The sequence below is a fragment of the Pelobates fuscus genome, chromosome 2 (genome assembly GCF_036172605.1).
Source record: "Pelobates fuscus isolate aPelFus1 chromosome 2, aPelFus1.pri, whole genome shotgun sequence".
In the NCBI taxonomy this organism is placed as follows: domain Eukaryota; kingdom Metazoa; phylum Chordata; class Amphibia; order Anura; family Pelobatidae; genus Pelobates; species Pelobates fuscus.
In genome coordinates, this window is record NC_086318.1 from 393,439,704 (window position 1) to 393,465,660 (window position 25,957).

A 25,957-nucleotide genomic window follows, 5' to 3' on the forward strand; every position below is an offset into this window, starting at 1 on the left:
AACCTAAACTAGCCATGCTATTAGAATTCTCATGATATTTTTTATTTTGGTTTAAGGTTTGCCATTAAGATTTCAATTTGCAGTTATTCAAATAATACTTAAACCCACACGGTTTAAAACTGTAAAAAAAATGAAAAAAATATGACAAACCAACAAAAGAGCTAGGTATGTTGAATTATTAGTGTCCCCCACCAATTATTGTCCTGCCCATGAGTCTGTTTAAAAAGATGTTAGGATGTCAGGCTATAGATTTCTGCATGGGTAACTCAGTGGCAGCACAGTGAGCCCCAGCACTTACTATAATATTTGGAGGAAGGTTTAGTGCTCACCTGACCGGATACCTGAGCCATAAAAACATTAAACTGACCTGAGTTCAAAAGCCCTGGTGCAGGAGGGGGGCTGCATTTTAGACTTTTAACCTTTACAGTCAGCTCTGCAATACAGACTGGTGTGAACCTGCTTTTATTCCACTGGAGGGGATTAACCATGTTTTGTTGTCCCACCTCTCTTTAAGACGAACAAGAGGGGATGTTTTGTGGTTCCCCCCACTACCCCACTGAACAAAAACAAAAAAAACAAACAAAAAAAACAAGCAAGTAACATCCCCACTGGCTGCACATTCCAGAAATACCAGCACTGTGATGTCAGGACGAAGGAGTGCATCTCTCTCTAATGCACTTTTATCAGGCAAGACACACAGAGTCCCTGATACACACTCCCTCCACTCCTCCTATTCAGCCCTCCCAGCCTGGAGCTGATTCACAAGCTCAGGTCCTGGCTAAAGCCCTCCCCTCTTTCTCTCCTCCAGCAGCTTTAGACAAACTTTTCAGCGTCTCTTGGCACAAGGCAGGCTGCACAAGCGCCTTATTGCATCCTGAAGCTGGATGGAGGTCTGGTGGACATGTAGTTGATCTGTTTGGATAGCTGCTCTCTGCGTCCCTGGAAGGAGATATATACCCCGGCTGTGGGGTGTTCCTAGCATTTGTCTGGGTGTTTATTTAGGTATTTTTTGTGCGGGATCTGCTGGGAATCTGCAAGAGGGTTCCGTGGAGTCTGATCCTCGGAATATTGAGACAGCATCAGATTGTCGCCGACCAATGCAGGTAAATACACTGTTGCACACTGCAGGCTGCATGTATCCCTTTCCAACGGCAGATCTTGTAAATAACAATTCCAGTGCTTCACACACTGCTTTATATAGCCAACATTAACTGCTAATCTCATTAATACAAAGTGTTACCCCCTCTATGCAACTTTGTATTTTCCAAGGATAAGAGCTAGTGCAGTTGTGCACACAAGGCCAGTGGTAAGCAATTTCTGTCTGCCTGAAGTCATGGGAGTTGCATTCCACCAAGGCTGAAGGTCCAGAAGATCCCTTATTTCTGAAGAGTACAATTTATTAACTCTGGATATTTAAAAATCAGCAGATAAGTCATTTAAAAAAAAAAAAAGTTAATAAAAGGGTAAAAAAAAACCCTACCTGTGTAAAAGGGGTTAACCGAACTTAAACAAACCGCCCCTAACGCGTGTTCTACTCTGTGTGTGGACAGGTGTGAACATATGTATGTTATCTGGGCTGGTTGTGGATTTAGCCTGGAGGCATTGAAGAGGTTAAGCCCCAAGCTGTCTGCCTTAAAAGAGAGAAGGCTGTGCTGGGACTTGCCTCACCATTCCAGCATGTGTGTGTGTACCCCAACATGTTCAATCCATGCATTGTGTGTTTATACAACCGGGACTCCTCCTTTCTTAATAGCTAGTCATGTCTGTACTGGCCAAGCTGTGCAGTCTAGACTAGCAAAAAGGCTCATCTTGGCACTCCAGATGTTTCTGAACTACATTTCCCGAGATGCTCCCCCCAGTCTTATTTCCTGGGTAATGCCTTATTAACTCTCTGAATTGTCAGCAGTCTACTAATAGGATTAAAATGTCACCTGGTCTGGCAAGGCATCATGGGGAGTGTAGTTCAGAATTATTAGACCCCCAAAGTGAAAATCACTCACCAAATCTACTTTACATTCCCCACAGGTATACTGACTTTTTATCTGGTCACTTGTTATATCTAGTATAGTTTAGAAGTATTTTGGAATGTAGAAATCTGATTAAACCATTGAGTTCATGTGCCAGGTTGTAAGTAGTACTAATGTAAAGCACCAACGCATTCTGCAGAATTTACACTAAAATATGAAAAGTTTTTTTTTTTTTTTTTAAACACCCTATTGTGAAAGATTGTACTCTAGTTACTAGTTACGTATTGGTAAAAGTAGCGTTGTTAATTATTCTGAAGTAAGAGGTTTTGTTTTCTGTCGGTTCATAGGATTTTTCCTTAAACTGCACATTTTAGGCCAATCTATTTGAACTGTGGATATATTCTCCAACTAAAGCTTAAAAAGTTTTGGCCCAGAATGTTAAATTCCTGGTTATTTTCTAGCAATTAATGGGCGTTATTTACCAAACAGAAAATTGTAGTGAAGAGAAAACTGACATGTATGCTATATTACATTTTGAAAAGGAAATAAAATCTTGCCTTTTTAAAAGGAAACGATAGTGCCAGGAATACAAAGTGGCTCCCCACCTCCCCCACAGCTGGTTACAACCTTAACTGATTCCAGTGCCGATGTCCCTCAGTGCTGGATCAGGCTTCGCATCCGCTCCTCCTCCGACGTCAGCCGACGGTGGGGGGACCCTACTGCGCATGCGCCACGTGCGCATTAGGACATTCCCCTTTCTAAATCTGACGCTGGATGTACCCATGCAGAGCGTGAGGATGCCCAGTGTCATTTAGCGGACCTGAAGACCGCCATTAGAGGTGGGGTTCACCTTGCAAGGTAATTTATTGCAGTTTCTCAATAATTGTAGGGATAAGGCGACAGGAACACTGCACCAAGACCACTTCAATGAGATGGGGGTCTGGGTGCCTATAGTGTCCCTTTAAGACAAGATTGTGCAATTTGGTATTCAATTCACTAGAATTGTCTAATGCTTAGTGAATAAGCCTCATCGTCTAGTGAATACAAATATACTAAAAGCTGCTATGCGTCCTTAAACAACTTGTAAGAGTTCCTGGATGTTTTTAACTATGTAACATCATTGGGTTATGTTTAAATACATTATCTTAGAAGTGTGTCTATATATAACGAAAAAATGTACCAACTGAAAGATTGGTATAACTTGAAAAGCTGATCTTGTAGTAAGAGTTTCCATTAACAGATATTTTACACAACAATTTATGTGTTTGTTTCTTTTTCTGTAAGATATGATGTAGCTGTATACATATCTGATGTTCGCATTATGAAATGTTCACAATTTGTCTGAAATTAGGCATTCTGTGTGTTTATCCACATCCCATGCATTCCTGAATTATTTTTTTTAATGCTAATCTTTTTAGTTTTAAAGAAAGTTACAGGTAAACACAGCCTGCATGTCTAAGCCATTAGACATTTATAGTCCTTTTTTTGTGGTTCTAAACTTTCCAGAGTTTACTAGGATATGACCGCAGCAATGTCTTCTGCTGAAGAAAGAATTTCACCATACTTGGTTTGAGTCAGTTAGAACATCAGTTTCAGTAGATGTAAACCGAATCTGGGAGCGATCACTTAATGCTAATGTAATAAATGCCACTCGGAACTCAGATAATCCACTGTTATTTCTTGGACAGTTGCTAATAGTGCACAATGATGGGCAATAGAGAAATATGCTGCCCTGCAGTATGTAGCATTCATGTGCCTTAGAAGAGATATCAGTTGGCCCAAGCAGGTACTACAGGCAGGGCTGGATTTACACTCATTGCTGCCCCCAATTCCAGTTTCCTCAAATGGGAGGATAGGCGCTGTGTTGAGGGGGATTCTTATAGTGGGTGGATCGAGGTTTTAGAGGGGTATAGGAGCAATAGTGAGGGATAGTGGCTCTAAACAGTGAATAGGAACTATTGTGAGGTGAATAGTTGCTATAGAGCGGGTATAGTGGCTGCAGTGGTAGTCATTTGTTATAGTGGACATAGTGAGGGGACCTTTTTTGTTTAAAAAAAAACAAAAAAAAAACATAAACTAAAGTGCATTTCACCCCTCCCCTCCTCTCCCTGAGGCTTACTTTCAGCCAAAAAGAGGGAGGGGGGTCCTGATTCCTGGTGGTCTGGCCCCCATAAAATGAGGCAAACAAGGCATTAGCCTGGGCATTTGGGGGTGGTGTTTTTTTGATGCCCCCTGGAAAGTGCCGCCCAAGGCAAATGCGATAGATACAGCCCTGGGTAAACCTGCTTAAATAATAGGCTAGGCTGACTGCCAATCATAACAAAAACATTTTCATAGGAACCTAAAATGGGTACTATCCTGCTGCAGTCGGAACAGATGGAGGCCTGTTATGTGTCAAGGAAAACATGGGTCTTGCAATCCTTCTCACAAACCTAGTTGTGATCTGTAAACATGGCGCTGCTATCACCAATGAATATATGTTGACTGTAATTGTGTTACAGCAATCTCCATATGGTGATTAAAGGGACACAATATGTAGGAAATAATATTTTAATGCATTACTATGGAAATGCATGAAAAGATGAAAAATATATATATATATATATATATTTTTTTAAAGTTCCAGATCATGTAGCAATGGTCTCCCAAGCCACCAGTCATGCATGTGCAGTTGCTCACCTACACAGATCAGGCTCTCCTTGGACCTGGGTAGCTGACAGGAAGTCAAATTACTCCTTTGATGTCACTTGTCTAAGGGGAAGTCCTATAGCTGCAAGGAATAGTTACATTCTGCTATGGAAAGGGAAACTGCATCCAGGGGACCATCTGCATGGTAACCTTTGCAATGATGTAAAGTTGTTATGGTGCGAAGTGTCCCTTTTGGAAAAAAAAAAATCTCTGGTCATGATTTGGGCATCTGTTACTATTGGCAGGACAGGCAATGCAATTTATTTACATGTGTACATAATAATTAAACGTGAAAGTAACATCGTGCTTGGGCGTTTTTATTACCTATGAGAAAATGCAGTTTTGTACGTTTTCAGCTTTAAGCAATAATTCAGAAAAAACGGACCCCGTAGAATGTAGATCTGAAAAACTTGTCTAAAATTTATTTAAAGTAACAAATTAGACTTCTTATTGCTGCTAACTGGGAAACACTCGATGTAATTTTTAACATCTATTGCAGGATCAGGTTCACAGGGCCAGCGATTTTACTGGTTAGTGTTATCTCTAGAATCGATTCTCTTTTTGTGTCAAGATCATAAATGTGAATTGCAAATAACAGGTGTTAACCAAATAAAGTACGTTTTACAATGGAATGATAAAAAATAAACTGCCAACAGTTGTGAATGAACATGCCGTATGTGCAATAATTTCTTTACACCTACAAATTAGAACCTCTCCAATATATTTTCTTAATAGTCTAATATTTATATTGGGGGGGTAGGCAACCTTCGGCACTCCAGATGTTGTGGACTAAATCTCCCATAATGCTCTTACAAACGTAATGATGGCAAAGCATCAAGGGAGCTGTAGTCCACAACATTCGGGGTGCCGAAAGTTTGTCTACCCCTGATTATATTGACAAGAGTACGATGGAAGTCTAAATATGTAAAGTTATCAGTGGCTATCCATATAATGCATGCTACAGAAAACTTTTTTAAAAGCTGCGTAGAGGATCTGATCGTAAGATGTGAATGATTGGGCATTCTCTACACCTTAAAACAAGTGTACATGGACTGCCAGCTGACTCTCCTTCAGAAGTTACTGCAACTTGTAAAATTCCGTTCCCAGACACATTCCATTTGCAGTGTGTGTTACATCCTTTTTGTTTTAATATGGTTCTGTTTGTTTTTTAAAGTGTCATAGATACAGACACTCCACTGGGTGCACCTGCAGCCGTTGGCCCAGCTGGGTCTAACGTTGGGGGTTGGGATCAAAGACATTGTCTCCTGTGTCCCAGATGTTTGCTACTGTTCCCTGAACCAATGAATCACTATAGGTGCTGATTCAAGATGCTCGAAACGTTGAGGAGGGGGGAAGGGTTGTGGAAGTGAAAGAACACACGGTCACTATGTTTTTACTAAATCCAGATTATTCTAGAAATTAATACCGTATATACTCGAGTATAAGCCGACCCGCATATAAGCCGAGGCCCCTAATTTTACCCCAAAAAACTGGGAAAACTTATTGACTCGAGTATAAGACTAGGGTGGGAAATGCAGCAGCTACTGGTAAATTTCTAAATAAAATTAGATCCTAAAAAAATTATATTGAATATTTATTTACAGTGTGTGTATATAATGAATGCAGTGTGTGCGTATGTGTGCAGGCAGTGTGTGTATATGAATGAAGTGTGAGTGTTTGTGTATGTGTTGGTGGGGGATGGGCATTTTGATTGTTATTTTATTAATTATTATTTTAATCATTTTTTGTTCTATTATTATTTTAATATTTTTTTTATTATTTTATTTAATTAATATTTATTTTTTTCGTCCCCCCTCCCTACTTGATACATGGCAGGGAGGGGGGCTCTCACTCCCTGGTGGTCCAGTGGCATTAGCAGTTAAAGTGGGGGGGAGGGGGCTGGCAGAGCTGTTACTTACCTCTCCTGCAGCTCCTGTCAGCTCCCTCCTCCTCCGCGCTGGTCCGGTCAGCTCCCCTGTCAGCTCCCCTGTCAGCTCCCCTGTCAGCTCCCCTGTCAGCTCCCCTGTCAGCTCCCCTGTCAGCTCCCCTGTCAGCTCCCCTGTCAGCTCACAGTGTAAGTCTCGCGGCCACACTATGATCCCGTGGCTCTCGCGAGACTTACACTGGGAGCTGACAGAGGTGCTAAACGGACCGGCGCGGAGGAGAAGGGAGCTGACAGGAGCTGCAGGAGAGGTAAGTAAACGCTCTGCAGCCCCCACAGCCCCCTGTCTGTATTATGGCAATGTAAATTGTGCTGAAAAACTCGGCTTATACTCAAGTATATACGGTAATTGTATTTTTCTCAATTGTACATCCTCCAGTCTCTCTCTTTCTTTATAATTTTGTTTTACGAAGCAACAAAAAAGTATTTATTGAAAACCATTTCAAACCTATTTTTGTCTACTTTTGCAACTCTTGACTTATAACGTATGTTTCAAAGAACACCTAAAGCACATTCTAGCTTGTTGAAGTGCTATATGTGTGAAGTACTTATTTTTTTTTTTTCTCTAAATAATTTTACTAAAAGTGCACTTTTATAAATTAACCTTCTCACACCCCTGGCTTTTAGACAATTGGTGGTGTTACTTCCTGAGCATTTAGTTCTGTGGAGCTGAACTCGAGGCAGAGAATTACCCAGAGCCCCTTCTTTGGACAGCTTATTGATCTGCGTTGTGTAGTCTGTGATTGGACAGCCAGAAGAAGGGTTTGTGAAGGCTGCTCAGAGCAGGTCTGCAATGTTTGCAAACTGTTCTTTATATGTGTATATATACATACCAACTGAGTTGTGGTGGGGAAATAAGTGTGGATGAAAACCTCTTCCACCTGAAGTAAGTGGATAGTTAATACATTGCTAAACACAAATACACACACCAGTCAAGCCATAAGACTTGCTTTTCCCACAGAAATCTCATTTTAACAGTGCTCTCACTACTGCAAGGGATTCTGGGTTGGCGTATGCAAATGAGTTTAACAAAGAACCACATTTTGCCTTTAACAACAGCTTTAAAACACAACTCAGGAAGAGGAGCAAAGCAAGTAAACCACTCATGGACAGCTGTTTCGTTTGTTAATGCAACTCATCCATTAACAGCTGTCCATGATTCCTAGTTGTGATTGTCCACTGGTCTTGATAAAAGTCCAGTGGGACTGAAACGTTGACACTGCTACTGTGATAATCTGTTGCTGCAATAAATAGCACTATTTCTTTGAATCAAATTGAGTCCTGTGAGTGCTCTACTACAAGGTATTTTATATAAACGGCCGGAGAAAGGCACCTAGGCATTACCAAGACCGGGAGCAGTGAGTGTGGGATACGTGGGAAGAAAAAATAAATAAATATATATATATATATATAATTCTATCCCAATTTAAAAATTCTTAATTAAATGTGTGCATGTTTTTAATTGTGGTATACCTACTAAACAGTGGTTTTGAATTTGGGCAGTGGGATGTCCTTTTAAATGTTTGAAGAGACAAGTGAGAAGTTGCACAACTGACTTGTAAAAGGAATCTGGGAGAGTTTGCCTGTGAAAATATGAAACCGACAATAATGATTTGCAAACCTCTGTGTAAAGTAATGTGTTCAAGATATCTTGGTAATTTATTTCAACAATTTCCCAGTTTGGAGATATTCAGTCAATGTTCCATTGTTAGAAACCTGTTTTACTGACAAGATGAACCAAATTCCCTCTTCCCCTCCAGTACCCCCACTTCCATTCTGTACCTTCTTCCATTTTTGACTTTTCCCCCTGTCTCTGAGCTAGCGGTTTCTAAACCTCTCCTCTTTCTCGGCCCACCACATGTCCTCTCATCTTGTACAATCTTTGTCTACTGGCATCTTTCCTCAAACATGACATTGTTAATCCTAAAAAAAAAAAAGTTAATCTCTTAACTTTACCACTCCTTCTCACGATCATCCCATATCACTACTCCCCTTCACTTCTAAGGTTCTTGAGCGGGATTTATTTACATGTCTAACACAATTTCTCAATACAGTCTCTCTCCTTGACCCACTTAAATCTGGCTTCCGCTTCCTCCATTTTACTAAAACTGCCCTTACCAAAGTGACTAACGACTTACGGTAATCACTATTAAACATAAAGATCATTACTCTTTTTATCCTCCTCTGACCTCTATGCTGCCATTGATACTGTTAACCACTCTCTTCAAACCCTCCACAACCTTGGACTTGGTGACACTGTATTTTCTTGGTTTTCATCCTATCTTTCTGAACGCACATTCAGTGTCTCTTTCTGAGGTGCAACCTACTCCCTGCTGTCTTAGTTGGTGTTCTCTAAGGCTCTGTTCTTGGTCCTCATTTACTTTCCATCTACACTGCCTCTCTCGGCAACGTTATTAACTCCTTTTGGATTTCAGTATTCTCTCTAGGCTGACAATACTTAGATTTACCTCCCCTCCTCTGACCTCTCTCCTGGAGCATTTCCCAAACTGCCTCTCTTCCATCTCTAACTGGATGTCTTCCTGTTTCTGAATTGTAATCTTTCTAAGACTGAACTCCTTATCTTATCCCCCTAAAACAGACTTCCTCTATCAATCTCCCTGCAAGTCCATGGGACACCTATTACTCCAACCCCTCTAGCTTGGTGTTCATTTCCACTCAGGTCTTAGCTTTTCTCCTCGCATCCAGTCTGGCTCCAAATCCTGTAACATTCTCCTTAAAAATATGGCCCCATTCACCCATTTCTAACTCAAACTACAATTAAGGCACTTGTTCATGCACTCCTCATTTCCCAACTTGACTATTGCAACTCTCTACTCATCAGCCTTCCAAATATCCGCCTTGCTCCTCTTCAGTCTGTAATGAGACCTGCAGACAGGCTCATCTTGCTGAATTTTTTTAGGAAAGCTTGCCATCTTCCTGGACGACGCTCCTCTCATTTCACTGCTCCCATTGCTTCCCTCACCTCCACAGCCCAGCTCAGTCTCTCCGGCCACTGTTCGATTCCTTCCACGCGTCACATTTATTGGCATGTTTCAACACCTCCATCTTATCCATCGTAGTACCTGACAAGCTGTTTGGGAATCTTTACTCCTTCCTAATAGATTGTAAGCTTGTTTGAGCAGGGCCTTCTTTACCTTTTATCGCTGTTATATACCATATGTAAATTACTTGTCAAATGTCCCCATTTTATAATTGTAATGCGCTGCAGAATATGGCGCTATTTAAGTGATGATGATGATACTAACAATTCATTTTTATTGGATCTTTCTAAAATTAATCTGTACGGTGTGTGTTTTTTTTTTTTTTTTTCTTTATTTCTTTTGTTGTATGAACAAAGCGGTTACAAACGAAAGTGTGGTCAAACGATTACAGTTTAAATACATTCAATACATTTACATGGTAGTCACCTTCCAAGTCTCCCCTTACTTGTGTAGAAATGCTGGCATGTAAGGGTGGCTGTGCACTGCAGTACCCTGTTAATGTGTTTATTGTGTGCAGTACAGCTTTGTATCTAACATGGGTAGTAGTGTACCCTTCTGATGTTATGTTACCAGTCATCCCAATGACCTGTTGTGTGGTTTGCTCATTTTAAGCTGTGGCCTTATCGTTCTGGTCATTGGGTCCTCTAACAACGGTTGTTGTGTAGACACCTGGCACTGTAGGTAAATTTTTTTGATGGCTTGGCTGTATTGGTAACAATACACGTAGGTAGAGAAGGGTATAGGGTGAAAGAGAAGAGTCATGAGCAGGGAAAGTGTCCTAGTGGGACCCAAGTTGTATGGTGTTACTTTAGCGTAGAATTACCACCTGCCCATGAAATTATGTGTTCGTGCTTTATAGAGGTTATATATCAAATTATATATATTCTCTTTTGCTTGTAGTAAATCCCCCAGATTGTAACCCTCTTACATAAACATACATGTGGTTGACATTTTTGTTTATTTCTGGTGCATGTTGTGTCCCTTTAATTATTTCTCTCTAACAAAATCCTTTGCAGTGATTAGATAATTAGGAGATTTCGACCAGAATAGCGTACATTCCTAGACAGTCTATTATTATTATACTGTGGTTTCCTAATTTTTAAAGCATGTAGGTTCCCATCATAGATATTTCCAATAATAATTTTGAACTTACATGACCTGTCTGTTTTACTCAGAACAAAGTAATTTTCATGATTTTATCGCTCTAAATCTCGAGACAGAAAGAGTTGGCTGGATCTGTTAAATGTCTCCTCCAAAAACAAATTACATGGCAGCTGTGCTGAAATATGTTCTCAAAAATCGTAAACCTCTGTTGGTTAAAATGAACAGGTAAATTTACTTAAAACAAATAAATAAAAGCTCTGTTGCTAGTCTAACAGGCGTTGTTGTACTGTAGGTATGGAAAGCATATTCCTTGTATTCAGGGCCAAGCCTGGCCACCACAGAGAATTCACTGTTCTTCATATTATTATCCACAAATCCTCATGCTCGTTCGTTCTCCCTGACCTGATTCATGGACCAAACCAAGGACAAGACGTCAAGGAAGGACCTTGAAAGTAGATGATCTGGTGGCATTTATCAGTATAGTTGTGTAGAATTCTGAGACTGGAGAACGATAACAATCATGATCGGGGAAAAGTGGTTACAGCACGTCTTATTGGGGGTCATAGTTTTGTAATACTAAAAAATACCGCTCTCTAGTCAAATGCTCTTTAACTCCTTTTCTTTTGCTTTTTTTCCCCCATAACTGGTTTATTCTTACAGAATGTTTGTTTTTTTACTTTCTTTTGTCATGTGTTGTAACTAGTGATGTCCCGAACAGTTCGCCGGGAACAGTTCGCCAGCGAACATAGCGTGTTCGGTCCGCCCCCTGTTCGTCATCATTGAGTAAACGTTTACCCTGTACCTCACAGTCAGCAGACACATTCCAGCCAATCAGCAGCAGACCCTCCCTCCCAGACCCTCCATGACGAATAGGGGGCGGACCGAACATCGCGCGTATTCGCGACCACGAACACGCTATGTTCGCCGGCGAACAGTTCCCAGCGAACTGTTCGGGACATCACTAGTTGTAACACTTCAAACCTTAGAAACCGTTCTTGACTAGGCATAACATTTTTTTCCTGGTTTATTAAAGACTTTCCTACTGAAAAACCTTACTTTCACATCCTTCCTGGTTTTGCTCCTCTCGACTTTGGGGTACCTATCCCTGGCACAAGCATAATATGCACGCGGATGATAGTAAATATACCTATAGTTCTGTTAATTTTCAATTAATACACCGTTTCCTTAGGTGATTAACGTGTAAAAAAAAAAAGTCAGTAATTAATGCCTCCTGACACCTCTCTGCATTTATTTTGTTTGGTTTGTAAACTATCCACCAAAAAGTTTTGTTTTTTTTTGTCTTTTTTTATTTTTTATCTTCAAATGTATTTTTTTGTAGTAAAAAATATATAAAATGTTTAAACACTGTAAATTTTTTAAAATTATAGATATGTGTGATATATATAGATTTTTTTTAATCTATGAATTTAAGGACTAAAAATGCGTTTAAATGCATTCTGTGTCCTCATGAAAAGTAATCGGGCTGAAAACATGGTTTTCTATTAATGTCTGCTTGTATAACAGAGTATACTCCTAGTAGGATCATAATATAGGGCACTCACTTTGACCTTAAAAGCAAACAATGGGAAGTAATGAATACGGTCAAATAAAGAAGACAATAAGGAGGAATTTTGAAGTTACATTCCTAAGTCTGTAGTACTAAGTGCTCTCTACAACCCCCATCACCTCTTCATTTTTGGCCCAGCTTAATAAAAAAAAATACATTTTAAGACTAAATGAGATGTCCTTTATTTCATATTTACTAAACTTATCAATGTATAATTAAAAGGAACCAATGGAGTAAAGAGTACCCCTTATATTATAATGCATTCTAAAATGAAGAATATACATTTTAAAAATGCCAAAAAAATAGTTACCCAAGGTTCTCTTGGTAGACAACAGAGATTTGAGATAAGTAGTTTATCAGCCTAGAGCACTTATGCTTATCACACAGTATGAGTTGAACTGCAGTTTACCAGCACCCTGTGTTAAACTCTCTGCTATGCTGTGGTCTGCAACTTGATTCCTGGGAGAAGAGCGCTCAGTCCAAGTTATACATCATCTGCCTAATTGACTGGTTTGGGGGGCAGACTTACAATTGTGATTTTTTTTTTTTTTTTTAATGCAAAGTTATGATGGTGCTTAGAATACCTCTTTAAGCAGCCCAAGATCCAAAACCACTGATCTTAACGTAGTTGTTTTGGTGCATAGCTGGCTGTCCCATAAAAGGATGATGTAAAACATTGCTGATTCTGGGAAATGGCATTATTTACATTTTGCCAAAACATGCCTCTAGTGTCCACTATAGGCCACAATAGGCAGAATCTTTTTTAGGCCTTCAGTTTAGGCCATCATGCAGAGAATAGCGATGTGGCTATTGCTTCTCCTAGTGAAGCATTAGTTGGTGAATCTCGGTGATTTCCATGCATGTGCCATAGGGACATAATGATTCTCTCATTTTATTGTGGACCGATCAGACTACAGAAAGGCAACTTTGTTAGATTACAGGTAAATTTGTTTCTTTTTTTTTTTATATTTTATTTTAACTTTTTTTTTTTTTTTTAAAACAGTGTGGATCTTTCCCATTTTCCTTTTCAAAATCACAGGAAATGCCTTAAAAGCTCAATTGTAAATGATGATGCCTTTTTTTTAATTTATTTTTTTAATCTATTTATTTTTATCTATTTTTTTTTTTTTTTTTTTTAAGCGTGGTAATGACTCCATAAATTGCAATTCCTGACTGAACGAATTCTTCAATTTCATGTGCACTGACAAGTATGTTCTAGTACACTCCACTTACATCATTTCTAGTTTTGGTGCAGTATGCATACCTGGGTATTTTCATATTTAGTTTACTTTGAAACATTGCAAATTATTTTGCCTTTAGTAACCAGCTTTTCAAATGTTTTGTACAGTGACTCATCCGTGAATGTAATCAAATTACTCCTGTCTTCATGGAATCTCCAAACTTGTCAGCATACCCAACATAAGCTCTGCTGTTGATGTTATTCAGTAAGGTACACTTTGTAGTGACGGGAAAGATATGCAATCCTGTAACAATTTAAACATGCTGTACCTTTTATCAATGTGGTTTTATCGATGTACCCAGTGAGAGCTTAGTGGTTAGTCCTCCTACTGAAACATTTCTGGTACGTGTTTACTACAGAGTATATCGGAGTTGGTTACTAGTGTAAATATCCCCTCCAGAGCCCTTAGAAGGCCTCCAAGAGTTTCATCATACCCAGCTCAAGAAGACATCCACATTTTTTCCCAGGCATCTGATAAATGGGGGGATGAAGGTATTTGAGCGTCTAGTGATGGACGATGTGAGAAATTGAAATAATAATAGTAAGAGGAATTATAAAAGGGATAATTTGGATTTTTTTCAAAGGAAAGCACTAAAGGAACTCCAGACAAACAAAGAAATAATCATAAAACCCGCTGATAAAGGGGGTGGGGTGGTTATACAAAGGAGAGATCAATATGTGAAGGAAATCTACAGGCAATTGGATGATCCAAGCACATATAAAGAACTAAAGGGTGACCCCATAGGACAGATAAAAAAGGAGTACGCATCTCTCTTGGGCAGGGGTAAGGTACTGGGAATCTTAAATCGGGATGAGTTCCAATATTTGGACTCTACCATAGGTAGGACCCCGGTATTTTACACCCTGCCAAAGATACATAAAAGTGAGGACAATCCGCCTGGCAGGCCCATAGTGTCAGGGGTAGGGTCACTTCTGAGCAACTTGTCAGAATATATAGACAAGCAATTACAACCCTTGGTGGTTGTACAACCATCCTATTTACGTGACTCTATGTCACTGTTGGACCCCCTTAAAGAGATCAAATGGGATAGTAATATGCTATTGGTGACTTGTGACGTTTCAAGTCTGTACATGAGTATACCACATTTGTCTGGCTGCGAAGCAGTCGAATATTTCCTTAAAAACCATAGTGAATTGAAAGAATTGCAGGTGAACTTTATCCTAGATGGAATTAGACTGATCCTCTGCAACAATTATTTTTGGTTTGATCACAAGTTTTTTTTGCAGCTTAAGGGGACGGCGATGGGGACCAGGTTCGCGCCCAGCTACGCCAATTTATTTATGGCGCATTGGGAGAACCCGTTCCTAACGGAGGAAGGTAGCTGGGCGCGCAACCTGGTCCTTTATCGTCGTTTTATAGATGACATCTTTTTTATTTGGCGCGGTGATGCAGAATCACTGTGGCCATTCTTAGAATTCTTGAACTTTCAGCATCCAGACATTAAATTGACAAGCGAGTACAGTACATCTAATATCAACTTCCTAGACCTAAATATCTATGTAGACAATGGAGCTATTAAGACCAAGACTTTCTTTAAGAAGGTCGACGTAAATGGTTACATAGAAATGTCCAGTTGCCACTTTGAATCCTGGCTACGAAGTATTCCTAAGGGCCAGTTCCTTAGGTTGTTCAGGAATTGTAGTGATGCTGAAGTGTTTGAGGAACAGGCAGTCTGTCTGAGAGACAGGTTTGTAGAGAAGAAATATGACGCCAAGGAATTGGACAGTTGTATTAATTCCATTAAAAAGATGGACCGAAATAAGACTCTGAAGAAAAAGATGTCTAGTGAGGGGAGGAAGGGTGTAGACCAAGTACCAATCATTTTAAATTATAGTGAAGATGCCAAGCAAATCAAGCATATTATCAACAGACATTGGCGGATCCTTAAATCAGATCCGAATCTGAAGGAAATTATTGGTGACAAGCCACGTATTATCTATAGAGGGGCAAAAAACTTAAAGCAACATCTAACTACAAGCTTCATTAGGGACAAAGGGGAAGGAAAAAACCTCTTTGGACTGGAAAAGGGTTTTTATCCATGTAAGTCCTGCTCAGCTTGTAAGAAAACCATATTTAGCAAACAAAAACAGACAGAATTCACTTCCCACTCTACTAATCGAATATTTAAAATCCATCAGGTTCTAACATGTAACTCCACTAATGTCATATACCTCCTCTGGTGCCCATGTGGTCTGCAATATATTGGGATGACTACCAGAGCATTTAAAACCAGGGTTGCGGAACATGTGGGCAATATCCAGAGGGGGTATATGAAACATAGTGTATCAGCACACTTCACTGAGAAACATGGCGGTGATCCTTCTTTACTGTCATACACTGTCATCTTCAAGAAATTTAAGAATTGGAGGGGTGATAATAATGTCAAAGAGCTAGCGAAGATAGAGGGCAAGTGGATTTTCGATGTTAATACCCTATCCCCGAAGGGACTGAATTTAGATTTTGAGTTTATACATTTTTTATAGAATCCACACATATTTTTTAGAATTTATTTTATTTGAATTACCAGGTTTAGAAAGCTATACTTGCTTTCTGTCTAATTGCTATCTAAATGTGAGGTTTCTGTGGTTACACATTATATTGTTTAATGTATGTAATTAATTAGTTTTTCTAAGAATACATTGCTCTATTTTATTTTAAACACAGAGATTGATGTTAGTTAATATAACACTTGCATTGTGTAGGCCATTTATAGATCATATTTTTAATCTTTACTTTTCTTATTTCGTTATGATATCCTGCAAATATGGAGGTTAAGGTTGCTATGGGGACTCAATCATAACAATTAAGAGCAACCAACATCCTGAACGCCGCGTTTCAGCGTGCGTTCCAGCCGGCCGAAAAACCGGAAGTGACGTCTGTAACGGATCACCTGGCACCCCGACTTGGTACCTCCGTTAATGGATGCTCCTAGTGCTTCCTGAGGACTCCAAGCACTCTGGCAGACACCATAATCACCGAATCCAAGAAACCTTTAAATTCTCCCAAGCGTATGAATGCTGTAGACCATTGAATAGGAACCATACGAATAGGCTTGTACCCCTAGCAGTCAACTGGAACAGCATACAATAAATCCTTCCCCCAATAATGAGACGACACATCACTTTGAGGTTAAAACAGGAACTCTGGACTGGCTCATCCAGCCTGGCTTTTATTACACTAATCCACATACAGGCCACACCCAGGGGGAGGCATAAAATAACCAATCACATACATGGTTCAGCCCACACATCCCCTCCCCTCAGATAACATTAAACTCAATTATCCGGTACACTTTTTCAGCCAAGTTCTGGATGTACCCCAAAACCCGGGGGTACACCTTTAAATCCAGCATCGCTGGATAGCCCTTATTCAGGGGGACAACATATCCAAAATTCAAGTAATTCGGATGAATGGTTCGTGAGATATGGGGTTCCAAAGATTTGACCGACCGCATGGGTAAAGTATCCGAAAACAGTTCCATGCATTTTGGCCCTGCGGTCGGTCACAAACAAGGGAATGAAAACAGGCGAATTGCCTGTGTTATAGAGCCTGGAGAGGGTTTGAATGAATTCCCTTGTTTATGGGGTTCTTTCTACCGAACGGCGGGTCATTCGGTAGTTTCCATACGAATTTCTGGAAGTATGGAGGTCTCAGCGGTGTTTGCCTAGTCAAGTGTCCGATTTTAGTTCCAGACACTCGACGGCAAAACACCGCTGTTCGGTAGTTTAAGATGGCCGCCGCCACGTGTTTGTTTCCCGAATGGCGGCCACCCAGAGGACAAAGAATACATTACACTGATTGCCAATTACCCGTTTGCAACATTGTTGCAAACTGTAATTGGAGGCACACTTATTCCTGGGTGGTCTGGTTGTTCGGTAGTTTCACTCAATATAATAAATGGAGTGATTCTACCGAACAATCAGAGAATGCTGCATACATATCCCAGGTTAAACTTAATACACATATAATATTACAGGCAGTACACTAGAATATGTATCACAGTCTTAAAGGGACAGTAGTCCCAAAAGTCCCAATATGTCCATAGATGCTGTTAAAAGGGCCAGTAGCAGCAATATACAGTACAATATGCCCCAAATAACCCAGGGGCCATAGTCAGCAGGTAGGAGGCTAGCAAACAGGCTTCTCCAGGGCCCAGTGGCGAGGTTGGTTTCGCCACATTTCTCCCCTTTTCCAAACAGACTAACAGGGTACCTGACCTCTTGCCGGTCAGTGCCCTTGTTAGTCCAGCAGCCCACCCACAAAACAGAAACAGCAGTACAGCCCACCCACAATAAATGGTTACTACACCTGAGTAAGAGAAAAACTTGTCCAGGTCCAGGTGCCTCACCATGGCTGTGTGGGGGACTGGTAGGCTGTTTTGGTGGGTTGCTGAGTGGGCAGAGCCCAGCGGTACTCTGCCCTGGTGCCAGCACTACCCCGGGAGTAGTCTGGTTGGGGCCTTGCTGGAGACCGACTGCCTCCCCTTTAGCTGCGCAGCTCTGCTGCTGGAGACCGACTGTCTCCCCTTGAGTTACACAGCTCTGCTGCTGGAGACCGACTGTCTCCCCTTTAGTTACACAGCTCTGCTGCTGGAGACAGACTGTCTCCCCTTTGGCTAAAAAGCCCTGTTGTGGGGGGGCAGGACCGACCGTCCCTACCCCCTGTGCTGGAAGTGCAGAGACCACGGTCCCATCTGCACAGGTGTGGGGCTTACAGTCTCCCCCTGGTACATTAAGCTGTCGCTGGGGAGAGGTGGTAACCAGCTCCTCTCCCATTAGAACACTCTGCCCATCGATGATCCGTCGCTGGGGAGAGGTGGTAACAATCTCCTCTCCCATGCCTACTTTCAGTCTTTGTGGAGGGAGACCGACTGTCTCTCCTCCCAATTCAGTGTCCTGCTGCTGGGGAATAGAGACTGGGCTCTCTATTCCCAAACAATCATGCTGCTGCTGGGGGGTAGGACCAACTACCTCTGCCCCCTGTAACTCAGCCTTCCGCTGGGGAGGGAGGACGCTGCTCTCCTCTCCCTGCACTTCACACTGCCTTCCCGGCATATCACTCTGCTGCTGGGGGGAAGGACCAACTACCTCTGCCCCCTGTAACTCAGCCTGCCGCTGGGGAATGGAGACTGGGCTCCCAATTCCCTGTGATTCACACTGCCGCTGGGGAATGGAGACTGGGCTCCCAATTCCCAACAAATCACACTGCCGCTGGGGAGGGAGGACGGCCCCTTCAGCTCCCTGTAACTTGGGCGCAGAGACCACGGTCCCATCTGCGCTGGTGAGGGGTTTTCTGTCTCCCCTTGGTGGGTTAGGTTGTCGGTGGGGAGAGGGGGTATCAGGCGCCTCTCCCTGCACTGTAGACTGCCGCTGGGGATCAGGGCTGACCCTCTGTACTCCCTGTAGGCAGGGCGCAGAGACCACAGTCCCATCTGCGCTGGTGAGGGGCTTACTGTCTCCCCTTGGTGAGCTGTGCTGCCGCTGGGGAGAGGTAATAACAGGCTCCTCTCCCTGAACCGTAGACTGCCGCTGGGGATCTGGGCCAACTGCCCAGCATCCCTGTAGGGCCGGTAGAGAGATCTCGGTCCCATCTTCACCTGCCATCTGTGGGTCTCTCCAGGACCAGTCTATGAGGTCCCCAACTTCTGCAGCTGGTAGTGAAACAGGGGGTACCTCAGCCACCTTTTCCCAGCTGTAGGCTAGCAGGTCTGGGTCTGCCACCCAGTTTTCCCGGTCTGCGTCCCTGCTCTGCGGCTGGCAGGAATTTAATAGTTCTACATAGTCCATCTCCAGCTCTCGTTCCATGGCAGCGAAACGGCGGAGGTCTTGTCCCAGTCCAATAGATCTCGGGCCCTGTATCATCTCACCTCGGTAATGAAAGATAGCCCAGTACCGTGACTCTGCTGGACTGCCGAAGTCGACATCCTCCACTAAGGCTTTCCACAACAGGCCAGGGCTCGTGTAGTTCTCCCCCTCTGGCTGGATGCCCTCTGCCCTCCACGTCTCTGGCTGGACAGTGCACCACCACAGTGCCCGGTATGAGGTGTCCAAGCTCAGTTCCCTTTCCACGAGGTACTCGAGTTGTCTTACCCGCTGCCCTCCAGGTTGGTCTCCCAGAAGCGGCATCCGCCAGGCCATTTGTTCCTCCAACCGGTATGCGACACCAGGAAGGCGCTGCTGCCGTTGATACTGGACTTCCTCCAGGGCATCGTACCATAATTCTATCCGGGCATTATCTCTCCATTCTAATTCACTCTCTTCCTCAGGTGTGTGTGTTGCCCAGGGGTCTACGAACCCCATTTTCCCAAATCTTTATGTAAACAGGGACGCTGTATGCACACCAGCGTCGCCCTCAATTGTAAATCCAAACGCACTGTGTCTCCGAGCTGCTTTACCTCGCACTAGGACGCCATCCCACCGCTGCCACCAATGTAACGGATCACCTGGCACCCCGACTTGGTACCTCCGTTAATGGATGCTCCTAGTGCTTCCTGAGGACTCCAAGCACTCTGGCAGACACCATAATCACCGAATCCAAGAAACCTTTAAATTCTCCCAAGCGTATGAATGCTGTAGACCATTGAATAGGAACCATACGAATAGGCTTGTACCCCTAGCAGTCAACTGGAACAGCATACAATAAATCCTTCCCCCAATAATGAGACGACACATCACTTTGAGGTTAAAACAGGAACTCTGGACTGGCTCATCCAGCCTGGCTTTTATTACACTAATCCACATACAGGCCACACCCAGGGGGAGGCATAAAATAACCAATCACATACATGGTTCAGCCCACACATCCCCTCCCCTCAGATAACATTAAACTCAATTATCCGGTACACTTTTTCAGCCAAGTTCTGGATGTACCCCAAAACCCGGGGGTACACCTTTAAATCCAGCATCGCTGGATAGCCCTTATTCAGGGGGACAACATATCCAAAATTCAAGTAATTCGGATGAATGGTTCGTGAGATATGGGGTTCCAAAGATTTGACCGACCGCATGGGTAAAGTATCCGAAAACAGTTCCATGCATTTTGGCCCTGCGGTCGGTCACAAACAAGGGAATGAAAACAGGCGAATTGCCTGTGTTATAGAGCCTGGAGAGGGTTTGAATGAATTCCCTTGTTTATGGGGTTCTTTCTACCGAACGGCGGGTCATTCGGTAGTTTCCATACGAATTTCTGGAAGTATGGAGGTCTCAGCGGTGTTTGCCTAGTCAAGTGTCCGATTTTAGTTCCAGACACTCGACGGCAAAACACCGCTGTTCGGTAGTTTAAGATGGCCGCCGCCACGTGTTTGTTTCCCGAATGGCGGCCACCCAGAGGACAAAGAATACATTACACTGATTGCCAATTACCCGTTTGCAACATTGTTGCAAACTGTAATTGGAGGCACACTTATTCCTGGGTGGTCTGGTTGTTCGGTAGTTTCACTCAATATAATAAATGGAGTGATTCTACCGAACAATCAGAGAATGCTGCATACATATCCCAGGTTAAACTTAATACACATATAATATTACAGGCAGTACACTAGAATATGTATCACAGTCTTAAAGGGACAGTAGTCCCAAAAGTCCCAATATGTCCATAGATGCTGTTAAAAGGGCCAGTAGCAGCAATATACAGTACAATATGCCCCAAATAACCCAGGGGCCATAGTCAGCAGGTAGGAGGCTAGCAAACAGGCTTCTCCAGGGCCCAGTGGCGAGGTTGGTTTCGCCACAACGTCACCCGCTAAACCGGAAGTGACGCGACGCCGGTACGACATTGAATCCAGGTGAACGGGACAGATAGGACTTATAAAAGAAGACCCAACAGAACATGAAGACAAGCACTGGAGGAAGGCTGTTAGCCGAAACGCGTCTGCTTCAATCTTCTGCATATTTATATTTGTTATTTTATGTGTATTTTTGACACTCTGGGCTGTAAAAAGATAGGGGTAAGTGGAACTCCAATTTTGCTATATATACTATTGTCTGCTTTGGGTTCCACCCCCATAGTGCCCATTAGTGCCTATACTTATAAAATATAAATATAAATATATTTTGCATCTAAATTTTGGAGTCGTATCTATCTGGATCACCTGGATCGTTAGCCAGTATTGGCACCCCTGAGCCTGTTTTACAGAGCCTGGCACGGCTCTGGAGAATGTGAGTGAGAGTCACACACTTATCTATTACCCATTTTTTATTATACAGTTTGCACTATGTTGTTGTCTTTTATTTTTTCTCTATTTTAGTTTATACCCAAATCCAGTTCCACGCTGTTTGCATTACAGTCCAGTCCCATATTGGTCCTATATTGGTAATATTACAAATTTCTGCTGTGATCACATTGGGGAGGTGTATATACTGGTATATGTTTCTTTTAATTGTATTGTGTAAAACTAGTGTAAATATGCCAATATAGATTTTGAATTGGAGGAAAATTTATATTGCTGTATTCAAAATCCTGTCTTTTACTTCAGCAAATGTATCAATGTGATTCTGTCAGAGTAATAGTAATTTTAAATTAAACGTATTTTGTCCATAGGGTAATAAATCATACTAGGTGGATGATATACATTTTTTTAAATTTTTTTTTTTTTTTTTTTTCAATCCAGTCTGTGAGGGCTCTATATGGTCATCTTATCCGTCACCCTCACTGGAATAAAATAGTTATTTTAATACCCTGTGAACCACTTATGTATGTGTCAGTCAATTAAAGCCAACTGATCTATTTTATCAGTCAGCATATTCAACTACATTTTTGTAATAACTATACTATTGAGTATCTGGCTTAATTTTTGTTTATTTCACAGTTTCAATATGTAATGTACAGTGTCACGTCACACATATACAAGCGTTTGTTTTTTTTTTGTTTTGTTTGTATTTGCAGACAATATCTTGTTCAAAGTGGCAGTACTGCTCCAAAAAAATATATATTGCCAGCTCATTCCATTGTGCTTATGTTGGACATATTTTGTCATATCTCTGCAAATGTGAATTCCCTGAGGACTAGCTGTTTAACGGAGTGGCTATTTATTAATTTTTTTTTTAGGATATTTTTTATTTTTTATTTTTTTTAGAGATTTTGTTGTTCTTATTGGCTATTTCTTAATACATATTTTCAGTGAAATTTTTGAATGCCTTAAGACTAAATCACTTCTTAACTTCTCTTTGTTACAAGCCATAATCTCATGTAAACTCATTTACCAGATATCCGGGGTTACTCTTCATTCTACTAGCTAATGAAAAATTGAATGGTGGGCCAAGAACTCTAAACATTGGTCTCAGCATGGTATACAGCATTTAATTTGAAGATGAATGAAATAGCCTTAGATTACGAGGCTTAAATCACTTCCTTCTAGACCCCTGCTGGAAGTCAGATGAAAGAATATAATAACATTTGGGGAAGTTTTGTATTTTCTTTTTTAACAGACATTGGAAATTCTACTCTAACCATCCTTCTGGCAAATAACCAATTTTTCTTTCCCCCCAATCATTTTTTTTTCCTTTTCATATAAATGTTTGATAAATTACAGTTGATTATGGTGATCTAAAACTGCTATACAGACGTTGCAATTTGTGGCTACTTGGGCGGAGGCGAGGGGGAGGGGGAATGGAAACAAACCCCCCCCCCTTTTTTGCATTTTTATAAGAATTAAAGAACATACTCTATAAGAACATTTGCATTACTTTCCTGATATATCTGAATACATTACAGGAATATTCCAAGCACCATAACAACCACAGCACAATGTATTAGTTGTGGTGCCAGGATTACCATGTACGTAAGCAGTCAAAACTTATTTTTTTTTGTTTGTTTTTTTTCTAGAATAATTTGGCTATTCACCTGGGGTCTGCACCACTCCACTACCTCAATCAGAGAGCGTTCTGTCTAAGCTAAGCTAGAGGTCCATGGTTCAGCTCATTGGCTTTGCACAGCAGCGCCTAGCTCAAGAGAACTAATGAAAATTCCCATGCAGGAGCTTTTGGCTCTCTAGCTTAGGGTAGTGGAGGCAGGGAGCAGCTCTATGTGGACCCCATTTAAAGGGACATTGTAGGCACCCAGACTACTTCAGCTCAATTACGTGGTCAGGGAGGAATGTCCCTTAACCTTGCAGTGATGATTATTGCAGTTTCTGAAGGTTAACTCCTCCTCTAGTGGCTGTCTACCAGATACCCACTAGAGGGACTTCCTGAATTGAAACAAACCTTTGGTCCGGTATCTGACGCTGAGCATCCTCACGCTCTGCATAAGGACTTTCAGCGTCAGATTTTCCCCATAGGAAAGCATTGAATAATGCTTTCCTATGGAGAAAACCTAATGCGAGCGAGGCCATTGCGGCGCATGCGCATTAGGTCTCCCCCGCCTGACCCAGCACAGAGGGACATCAGTGCTGGATTCAGGTAAGTCACTGAAGGGGTTTTTAAACTGGGAGGGGATGGGGAGGGGCGAGGGAGGGTGGAACTGCAGGATTTTTTTAGTGCTAGGAAAACGGCTTTGTTCTTAAAATCCCTTTAAGAAATCAAGCAGAATGGGTTTGATTCCATGCAAGTGGGAGGCACCAGGACAGTGTGTTGTAGTGGTTATGGATGGTGCATGAAGTGCTATCTTAAAGAAGTAAAAAGCTGATGGACGCTCACTGTAAGGAGTACTGTGGAGCTACAGGTGTATTGGGTTTTGTTTACGAGCAATGCGAAATCAGACACTGTTGTGGATGTCATATATTTGCTTATGATTTGGGCTTGTTTTCTTTGTCTGAGCCCAGACCACCTGTTCGTATTTATTTAAAGCTTTGGCTTTGCCCTGTTCATGTATTGAAACCTTCCCTTTCCAAATGCACTATCTTTCTCTTTTTTTTTTAAATTTATTTATTTATTTTGAGTCTCAGATTATAGAAGTTAGTTTTTCTGCCTTTTACTTGTCATCTCTACTTTGAAAAACACTGAATGTCCCCTGAAGAGGAGACTTTGGCTATTTTTGTCCTAGTCACATGAGTCCACCTTCTACCATAGTTTTGGCTCTAGTTCTGTGCAGAATTCTTCTATCCAGAAAAATTGACAAAAAAAAAAAGTGTTCACCAAGGAGATAGGTGACCACTCTCACACTTATATGCAGGTATTCACTATTTATGCGTTCTCTATGTGCACCTGTATACCGGCTAACCCTAAGATATATGCACTGGTCTAAATTGCCCTATAGTATCCTCCATACTGATACTTATTTACGCTATGAATTTTCTATCAAGTTAATCTAGTCTCACAAGCTAGACCCTAGCCAAGACTCATACCCAGGATATAGAGCACTCTTTTTCACGGTTGTTTGAATTTTTTCCACCTTATTTAGGGTGCAGCAGCTCATTCTCTACTTATTTTTTACTATATGTTGTTCTATTAAAGATTTATTGTTTTACTCCTCATACCAGGGGATCTATACTATTTACCATTGTACATGGGCACACCCTCGTTTCATGGATTTTGGGGGTGGGACTCTCGTTCTCCCCTCCAGAACGCCCTGACTCGTGGGAACTCTTTTTATTTAACCACTCTCACACTTGTTTTCAAGGATCCTCGTAGGTTAAAACCATAACCACTTCAGTTGGCTCAGCATCCATGTATAATAAAAGGAAATTGTAGGCGGATGGCTGAGCAACACAACTATCCATTGTTTAATAGCTGTCTTGGAAGTACATGCAGCAATGGCTTCATTTTATTATAGGGTCCATGCTAAGGTGTATGCATTTGGGATCAAGCAATTCTCTCTGGATGTTTCACTTTTACTTTCTGGGGAAATGGTTTGTTTGATTGTCCTTTTATTCCTGGAATGTTTGGGAGCTCTCCGTATTGGCTAGTTAATGTGTCCTTCTGTTTGAAGTGCAGGAGGGCTTTTCATTCCCTGATCTCAAGAGTCCTAATTGGCAGCTACTTTGTGGATTCCTAGAATGAAAAAACCCAATAAGCCCCGCTGTTTATTCACTTAACCTGGAGTTGTGTTGACTATATGCAATGAATAGATTGCATATGTAAACCAAAATAACTGAGATCGGGAGAAAACCTAGCTTGCTTTAGTGGTTATGGTGCCAGCAGTGTTTAATTGTATTAACCCTGTTTTGTAATAAAGAAGTCTTCTACGCAATACCTATTTTTCATATGTTAATTAGGAACAAACACCTATTCCTATTAGAATCTCCTAATCTCAAGGAATGGTTCTTTAACAAGTACAAGCTTTATGTAGATCATTTCATTTTGCATTTTTCTTTTTTCGATAAGGCGAAGGAATTTTAACCTTGTTTGTATCACACTTGAATGCATCTGTTCTAACTCTTCACATAACCATTTTGTAAATGCTTGTCCAATTATGGTAACAAACCACTAGGCAGGCAATGACTAGGCTAGCCGTGGTCTCATAAACCATATTCTCTTAATAAATGCTAA

The 25,957-nt window shown here is 41.5% G+C and overlaps 1 protein-coding gene across 1 annotated transcript in view; it reads left to right on the forward strand.

Annotated features, from left to right (window-relative positions):
* Nucleotides 1-783: 783 nt before the first annotated feature.
* Nucleotides 784-25,957, forward strand: part of PTPN14 (protein tyrosine phosphatase non-receptor type 14) — a 104,072-nt gene continuing 78,898 nt past the window's right edge. The window contains exon 1 of the mRNA XM_063443836.1: nucleotides 784-1,103. The gene's annotated coding sequence lies outside the window, so the exon portion shown is untranslated. The remainder of the gene's footprint in view (nucleotides 1,104-25,957) is intronic.